Source organism: Myotis lucifugus, unplaced genomic scaffold (assembly GCF_000147115.1).
Source record: "Myotis lucifugus unplaced genomic scaffold, Myoluc2.0 scaffold_56, whole genome shotgun sequence".
Classification (NCBI taxonomy): Eukaryota; Metazoa; Chordata; class Mammalia; order Chiroptera; family Vespertilionidae; genus Myotis; species Myotis lucifugus.
Genome location: NW_005871104.1, coordinates 257,282 through 266,845, shown reverse-complemented (window position 1 = coordinate 266,845; position 9,564 = coordinate 257,282).

The window sequence follows — 9,564 nt, the reverse complement described above, 5'->3', positions numbered from 1 at the left end:
ACCCCTTTAGGTAAATTATTTCAGTCACTGTTAAGAAGCCAGCAGCCTAAGAGAGAGATATTTAGCTGTATGAACAGGAGGTAGTTCATCTCTCCAGGGCCTGAAAGAGTAAATGAAATGAAGGCTTTTTGTGTGCCAGTACCTCCTTTGCTGGAACCCAGTATCCAGGAAACCCAGGAGAAGCACTGGAGTGCTGAGGGTAGAGGTGGGAGGAAGATGGATATGAGGTGGGTAAGACAGTGAGACAGTGGGGGGACTAAAACTACACAGAGCTAGATTGGTTTTTCTAGGATTTTGAGTTCTTAGAAATCATTGTGTTGAACCAGGGCAGCTTAGTGGTGGAATATATAGGCTCTGGGTCCAAAATTAGCTTCATCCCTACTGCCTGTGTGATTTGGAGTCAGGCTGGTTTCCTCTCTGAGCCTCAGTTTCTTCATCTGTAAAATGGGATGATAACAATACCAGGTACTTTACAAAGTTATCCCCTGGTTAAATGAGAACAATCACATAAAGGTCAGCATAGTGCACTGTTGAAATACATCTCAAGGCTCAAGAGGGAGCCACCCTTGCGTGGGGTGTCAAGTCAGTAGACCAAAACTTAGGTAACTTCATATCATGCACATACTCTGCCTGACCAGATATGCAGTATATCTAGTCAGTCAATCCCCAAGCGCCAAGCTACCTCAGGGCTCTATACTTATTTCCTTCTTCCTTATTCATTTTCTATCTTTCTCTTCCCTGTTCCTTATTCTTTATTCTATGAAAGCTTCCTGCCTTTCTCCCCCTTTCAAAGTTCTCTGGATCCTTGGGAATGAAGACTGCCCGCTTCATGAAGTATTAAATACAGTTTGTTTATATTACCTAAATTGCCTTCTTTAATCATTTTTAACAGTGCTCAGTGCAGGGGAGTGGCTGAATAATTCTTAGCTGCGTTTTCATCCAAATGAAATGTTAAGATCCAGAGCAGAGACATGCCTGCCAGTTGGTGTCAGAGCGTAGGCTAGAACTCATTGCTCTTGGTTCCTGCTCTTCATTCCACTATCTGTTGTGGCTGCTAATTCTTGTCCCCAAGAGCCTTAGAGTCTAAGAGGGGAACCTGACTGTGTAAAAAATAAATCTCAGGAACACAGAAGAGTGACCACTGAGGCTTAGTATGTGCAGTGACTTTAGGATCTTCAGAAAGAACCCCTTAACCCAGAATGATGGTGATGAGTATAGTTTATTGAGTGCTTTTTTCTATATGCAAGACACTGGATGAATGCCTTAAATGAATCATGTCATTTAATCTTCAAAGCAACCCTGGGAAGTAGGAGCTCACAGGACTCCCATTTTATAGATGTGGAAAGTAAGGCCATAAGAAGTTTAGTTCAAGGCCATGTTAAGAAAGTTCTAAGCAGAGCCATTCTATGCGGCTTCCCCTCCTTGCCTCACCACAGAATGAATTCCACTCTTAAAGAGTCCTGCCTCTGGTTCACAGCCTCACCCCCTGCAAACATTCAAGACTATACACGAAGCCTTGCCTGTTGTGTGCACATCAGAATGTGTGAATCTGTTCACAGCAGACTCTCAGAGTTGAAAGAAATATTAGCAACAATAATAGCTAATACTATTGTTGTGAGTTCACTTAACCTTTAAAAACAAGACCACAAAGTAGTACCATTATTATTCTTGTCTTACAAACGCAGAAGCAGAAGCAGGGAGAGGTTAAGTAAGCAGTCACTGGAAAGGCATAGCTGATAAACAGAGCAAGGCCTTGAACCTGGGCTACAGGCAACCTTGTGCTCCTCACTTGACACTGTCCTGCCTCATGGCTGACTACCCACCCACTTGCTTAATACCTATTTGCAGGCTCAGGTGCTCCTCTGTGAATCTGAAAAAAAAAAAAAAAAGAAGCCACAAATACTCTCAGACACATAACTCTGTAATTTTAGGGGGTTCCAAAAGCCTCTGGTATTTATCAGAGAATCTCCAAATGGTCAACTCAACTCAACCTAGACTCTCTACCTCTTATCTTTTTCCTACAACATCTCCAGCCGTGCCTTTAGCCTTGCTTGACCATCTCTAAAAGTGGGAGCTTCCTACCTCCCTAGGCAGCTCATTCCTCAAACAGCAAGACTTAATAGAAACTTCTCTCTGGTGAGATGTCTGCCTCTCAGAGGTCACTGCACAGAGCCTGGAGCCTCAGAGAACAAGTCAACACCCAGACAGCTCTTCAGATGACAGCCCTCAGTTACCCCATTCCAACCCTCCTTCCTGGAAGGCTTCTGAAAGGCAGGGGCCCAGACCTCTCAGCCTGCCGCTATCTCCTCTGTGAAGGCTCCTTCTTAAAGTGAGAGGCACTGAGTTTAGGGCCTTGCTGCTTCCGAAAGGATGTCCTCACAGCTGCAGAGGGCAGGCGTTGCTGGAGAGAGCCTAAAGCCCCTTTCCCATCTCAGAGCAGGTGTGGATACCTAAGCCTGGACTGTACATTTCTGGGCCCAGATTAGCCCTTCTGCAAAATTATGGGTGTTGATTAGATTGGGGTTGCAAACTGAAATGTTCACTGGGACCAGGCTGATGGTAGAAACATCGAGGACTATTCATTACTTCTACAAAGAGGTAGGTTCTCTTCTGATTTCCTTAAAACATGCCGCCCTCGTAGTCTCTCACTTCCTATTTCTGAAGGTGCCATAGAGGCAAACCATCTAAAGCAGGGGTGGGGAACCATTTTTCTGCCAAGAGCCATTTCGATATTTATAACATCGTTTGAGGGCCATACAAAATTATCAACTTAAAAATTACCTTGCTGCTGAAACCGGTTTGGCTCAGTGGATAGAGCGTCGGCCTGCGGACTGAAGGGTCCCAGGTTCGATTCCGGTCAAGGGCATGTACCTGGGTTGCGGGCACATCCCCAGTAGGAGATGTGCAGGAGGCAGCTGATCGATGTTTCTCTCTCATCGATGTTTCTAACTCTCTATCTCTCTCCCTTCCTCTCTGTAAAAAAATCAATAAAATATATTTGAAAAAAAAATTACCTTGCTGCCTGGCCGCTGTGGCTCAGGGGTTAAGCATCAACCTATGAACCAGTGAACCAGGGGGTCGTGGTTCGATTCCTGGTCAGGGCACATGCTGGGCACATGCCATTGTGACCTCCATCCCCAGTGTGGAGCCTGCAGGAGGCAGCCAATCAGTGATTCTTTTTCATCATTGATGTTTCTAACTCTCTCTCCTTCTCCCTTCCTTTCTGAAATCAATAAAATCTATATATATAAAACCCTAATACGGGAATAGACCAAACAGCGGAACAACTAAACAACCGGTCGCTATGACGTGCACTGACCACCAGGGGGCGTGCGCGGAACATGGTGGGCATCGGCTGCAGTGGGATGGTGGAGCAGGTAAACGGGGGCACCAGACCAAGGTGGGGTGCCAGTCGCTGTCATCGGGGCAAGCCTCTGGTAGTTACTAAAAATTCTTTGCTCCCTTGTGCCCTGGTCCCATCTGGCCCTCACACCTGCTGCCGGCACCAGCCCCGCTCTGATCACCCCTGAGAGCTTCTCCATCTCTCCCTGCTCCTGAGGGGTGATCAGGGCAGCAGCCGCCGCTCAAACCCGCTGCAGCGCCAGCCCCAATCACTCCACGACATCAGCGGGTGCGAGCGGGGCCAGCACCGTCAGCATGTGGGAATGGCGCTGCCTGCAGACAGAGGATCAGGGGCCATGGCAGGAGGGGCCGGGCAGGGGTGCGGAGGATGGGCCGAGAACCGCCCCTGTGCCTACTGCAACCTCAAGGTCCACAGTTCCTTTCAAGGTGCACAAATTTGTGCACTGGGCCCCTAGTATATGTGTGTGTGTGTGTGTGTGTGTGTGTGTGTGTGTGTGTGTATGTATGTGTATATATATATTCGTGCACTGGGCCCCTAGTATATATATAAAAATTAGCCTGCTATATTTGGTCAAACATTTAATTAACTCACCTCCTAATGATTCCAAGGGCCTTATACAGCCTGTGGGCTGGATGTTCCCCACCCCTGACCTAAAGTAATAATAAAAAAAAAAAATGCCAAGGATGAAGTAAAATGGTAAATGGCACTTGGTCTCAGTGGAAGGGACAAAAGGGGACTGTGGCCCTCTCCCTGCCCACAGGAGCAGCTGTGGGCAGCAGTGGGCAGCTGTCTACCTGGGCAGCTGACACTCAGCATCGCAATTGGTGCCAGGTGGACATGCAGGCCCAGTGTTAACAGATCTTACGAACTTTCTAAAGAAGTTGGACACATGAATTTTTATGTGAAATCTCCCAATTTTTAAAATGTTGGCTCAAATTTTTCTTAAACCGTGGGAGAGCCAAATACAATATGTTCTGAACAGTGAGCTGCCAGTCTGCAATCTCTAGAGTGGGTGTTTTTAAACCTTTCTGCTAGAACATTCTGTGGAGGGAGAAGTGAAGAGGGAAGGAGGACAGGAAGGAAGGAAGGATGGCAGGAACCACAGGGACACCTCTTTCAGTCCTGGCTCAGCAGAGGGTGGGGGGAGAGGGAACGGCCTGGCCTTTCCATGCTGTAAGGCTTTGTTTAGGTTAACCGTCCTTCCCTCTAGCTTCCAGCTTTCACTTGGGAGAAATATAATGGCCCCAGGCCTCAGCAGTGTGTGAGCAGGTCTGAACAGCATGCTCTGGTTTGTGGTTGGGGGGGAGGGGCCCTGGCTCCCAGGGCTGGTGGAGGGAAGATAGGGGAAGGCATCCTAGGCCAGAGGAGGGCTCTGAGCTCCAGTCTCAGGCTGGGCTGCTCCCGGCCTTGCTTTTAGCTCTCCAAGCACCCCGGATGTATTTCCGACGAGGCCTCTATATCAAAAAGGGAGTGTATAGCCCATGGATGATGTGGCTGACCGCCAGCCTGGCAGACTGCCAGAGCCCAGAGCTCGCTGGAAAGGAGCATAAACAAGGCCTCTGGTGGGCAGCTGTGACCCAGAATCTCCCAGCAGAAGAGCAGCGAGGAGAAAGAGGGAACAACACGGGGACCTTCCCCTGATCCCTCAGGCTGCCTGGGACCCAGGCATCAGTCAGGGACGGGATGGGGCTCCCCGGGGCACCAGGCAAGCAGCTGTCACATAAAAGGCTGCCTGAGCCCACTTTTAAGGAGTCTTTCTGTTCCAGCCTTCTGAGGCGGTGATTCCACAGTTCTATGATTCAGCTTTTCTCATCCTGCAGACGTCTCTCTGCATGAAGGACATCTGTGGTTTCCCCTTGCTTGGACTCCACTGTGCTCTTTCTGTTAGCAGCACCCTAGCTATCCCTCTGGAAACCACCCTTCCTGCGCTCTCAGTCCACGTGGTTTGGGTGAAGCTGACCTGGCCTTTCTACCCGCCTGGCTCCAGGGTGGGCACGTGTGCCAGGCCTGGCCTGGCTGATCAGCCAATTTCTTCCCTTGCAGAGCCCAATGAGACCAAACCCAAGGAATTTTGCTAGAATTCTTGGGAAAAGAGAAGTTGCCAGCCACTGGCTTGGTGCACATCTGGAGGGGCTGGAGACCATCTGGCCATGATATGGGAGGAGCCATTACAGAAGATGACAGCATGGAAGGGGAGGGAGAGAAATAGAAAGAGAAGGAGGGAGGGAGAGGGGAACAGATTGATCCATTAATTGATGAGAGAGAGAGAGAGAGAGAGAGAGAGAGAGAGAGAGACCAGAATGGCTTGAGCCCCTGGATCCAGCTTTAACTGATAAAGTATCAAATCCCTAAACTTTTGATGAAGAGGTCCAGAATATGCCACATTGGCATAAAAATTATTTTGAGAAGGAATATGAGCTCCTGATATCTCTTATTTGCCTAAAAGCACAGACTCCCCAGAAAAACTCAACTGTCCTAAATGCCCTCCCTGGGGAGCAACCTGGGAAGACTGACTAGAGACTAGAATCACCAGCCTGCACAGACATTATCATAAAACTATCATATCTCCCATCTATTCTCCTAAGGGCCCAATTAGCTTTCATAAAAGTCATTTGTTTTCCTTTAAATGCCCTTCTGGTCTCTCCTCCCCTTTCTCTTTTAAGATAGTATATAAACCCCCAATTCTAACCACCATTTTTCTGTAAGCTCCTGTATGTATGTAATTAAATGTCTTTTTTCTTGCCAATCCATCCATTTTCAGTTTAATCTGCAGGTCCTCAATTAACAGAACCGAAAGAGCAGAGGAAACGCTTTTCCTCCCCAACATCAGTTATATAAGCAAAAATACCCCCCCCCCCAACATCAGCTTCCATGACTCCAATATTCCACACAAATCTATGACTTACTGTATAATTTACCTAAGAACTAAATTCTACTTTACTTTTTATAGGGTGTAGAGAAGCCAGCAATGACCTGGGCCTCTGTCTGAAATCAGAGGAATTTGCCTATGTAGCCTCAAGGATCCTGGCTGTATTCCTGCCCTGCCTGCACCCCCAATACACCCTAGGCAGCCCTGGTCGGTGCCTTAGCCTGCAAAAGGGAATGTCCCTTTATGCATTCATTTGTTAATTCCACATACATTTATGGAGCACCAACTGTGTTCAGAAATGAAGTTCTTATCCTCAAAGATCTTACGACTTGGTGAGGAAAAGAGACCAGTGAGAAGAATTTTACCAGAATGTGATTAGTGCTCTTAGAAAAGGGGCCTCTAGACCAGGGGAGAGAGGTATGTCATAGAAGCTTCCTGAATGAACTGATCCCTGAGCTGGATTCCACGGGGACGAGGAGCCAGCTGGGCAGAGGGTAGAGGAAATGCTTTCCATGCAGGAACAAGGAGCAGCAGGAGACACAAATGCCAGGTGGGAGAGGCTGTGGCCTGTCAGAGGAGCGGGCTGGGGGGAGGTGCAGGGCCTCCCATCAGAGAACTGGGTGGCTGGCCACGTTTGACAAGCTGGCTTTGAGGAGGGCCGCTTCTTTTGTGTACAAAAACACAGATAGCAAGCAATGCCGCTCAGCCCTGAATCTGAGGCCAGGAAAAGCCTGACTCATGCCCACGGAGGAGAAAACGAGCTGGAGGATCCCTGGCTCGGGTCCTGAGTTAAAGGGGTATGACAGAACTATTGTGCACAATATATTGGTGAGCTCCCTGCTCACAGAGAAACCTTGGACCTTCCTATTGGAAATGACGATAAGCCAGTGAAGCCAGGGCCCAGGGCAAAGTCTTCCATTGTCTCTCCCACTCCTGATTCCTCCTGGATTCCCCCCATTCCCCCTGTGTGTCCTTGAGCTCTGCAGGGCCTGTGAGGACAGGCACTACCATGGATAAAAGTAGGGGTTTTTAGAGTCAGGCAATCCTGGGTCCTAATCCTGGCTGGGCCATTAAGTGTGACCTTCTTCCTTTTTTGTTGTTGTTGTTAATCCTCACCAGAGGATATTTTTCCCATTGATTTCCAGTGGAAGGGAGGGAGGGAGGTGGGGAGAGAGAGAAAGAGAAACATCGATATGATAGAGACACATAGATTGATTGCTTCCTGCATGTGCCCTGACTGGGGCCAGGGATCCAACCTGCAACTCAGGTACGTGCCCTTGACTTGGAATCAAACCCGCAACCCTTTGGTGTGTGAGCCAACACTAACCACTGAGAACACTGGCCATGGCAAGTGTGACCTTCTTACTCCATTTGTCTCCTCTGCAAAATGAGACCAACAATAGTACCAGTTAAATAAAGTAATGCACATATGGTGACAGTGTCATGAATTCATTCCTATACTCTTTTTGTATTGTCTTCATAGCACTCCTTTCTTTGGGATCCACACCATTCTATGCACTCTTTTGAGACTTTTAGTCACAGATCCTGGCCTCTTCCTGGCCACAGGGATGGGACACTGACCATGCCCAGACAATCATGATATCCCCCCTCTTGGCAACAGCAATTGGTCTCTAGAATGAGCTCAAGATTCCTGCAGGCCAAACAGAGTCTACCTTGGGAGAGGATCTCTCCTTCCTGGAGTTACTGAGCTGGAAAAGAGAGAGCCCATCTATCAGTGGATGAAGTCATTTCTTACAGGAAAATAGAACGAAGATGATGGTGATGGTGGTGGTGGTGGTGGTGGTGGTGATGATGATGATGATGATATAGTTATCATCATGCGTTGCCGGAAGCCAAATCCACTCCTGGACTTCCCAGTTCCATGACCCAATTCATTAGCATATTTCTTAAGCCAATTAGTTGAGTTTCCTTTACAAGCAGCTACAAGAATCTGAAGTCATTTGGCTTGTAAAGTTCTGAGCACAGTATCTGCCACCAGAGGAAGAGCTCAATGAATGATTATTCCAATGAAGAAGGTGAAAATGGTCTCATGCTTCTTCCCCAACCACTCTTCTCCCTCCCAGAAAACACTCTCATCCCATGTGTTCTAACTTGGGGGGCAGCCTGCTAGCTGCCTTGGCTTCCCATTTGCAAGAATGGGCTGGATGGGGGTAAGGGATATGGTGACAGGCAGGCCAAACCACTTGGTTCCCACCAGCCAGCATGGAAGCTGCAGCAGCCCCACTGAGGTCTCCAGCCTGCCCACTGAATGTGATTTGGATTGGCTGCAGGGCAGAGCGAACATAAACTGGAGTCCCTAACTGAGACTGAATTTTGTTGCTAGAGCTGAGTAACTTCAGTCACTTTATGTTTCTGGGCTTCTGTTTTCTTGTCTCTAAAACCAGGATACTAACAGACCCTGTTTCTCAGAGAAGTTGCAAAAATTAAATGGGGAAAAAATAAACCTGATATTAATATTATGCTTAGTATGTTCCAGTCATTGTTCTAAACACTTCACAAATGATTAGTTCAATTAACCTTCCCAATACACCAAGGAGGTAGGTGTTATTAGTCCCACTTTACAGATGGAGTAACTGAGGTGCCCAGGGTCTTACCATAGTAAGTGGTAGTGCTGGGATTTGCATCCAGGCATCCGACATTCTCACCCACATCAGTATGGTCCAGGCAGGACCTAAAAACGTATACCAGAGAGTTCAAGAGAAGGAATATACCTGTCACCATATCCCTTACCCCCATGGGCAGTTGCTGGAGAGGGACTAGAAGAGATGAAAACCAAGCAAGGGGTAGGGATAGAGATTAACAACTGTAGAAAAACACTATTTCCCCAGGGCTGAAGGGACAAAGGAACCGGTCGGAGTCACTGCAGCCCGAGAGCCACAGCCGCCTGCTGAGAACTGGGACACTGGAGGCAGAAGCCATCCTCCGAGTCACTGCCAGAGACTGCAGGATTGCTGGTGTGTGGGGTGGGGTGGGAGGACTACATCCTGTCTTTTCCCCACCCCAGTCTCTAATCTGCCATACCTCCCATTGGCCAAACTTAATAGGAACCCAGTGGGTGGGGGAGTCTGGGAAATGTAGTTCAGCCCCCTCAGTGTTGAGCCCAGCAGGGGAAGGGCAGGGAATGGATCTAAAGGCAAATAGTAAATGACCAGCATACCCATTGTGTTATACAGCCTCCTCATCAAAAAGCAGGGCACACAGGGGCAATTGTGCTATAAACGGCAATGGAAGGCATACACTGCAAGCCCAGAATTTAGCTCCCTTATTCCTGGTTCAATGTGTGTCCAGCACAGGAGTAGAACCCAGCGGC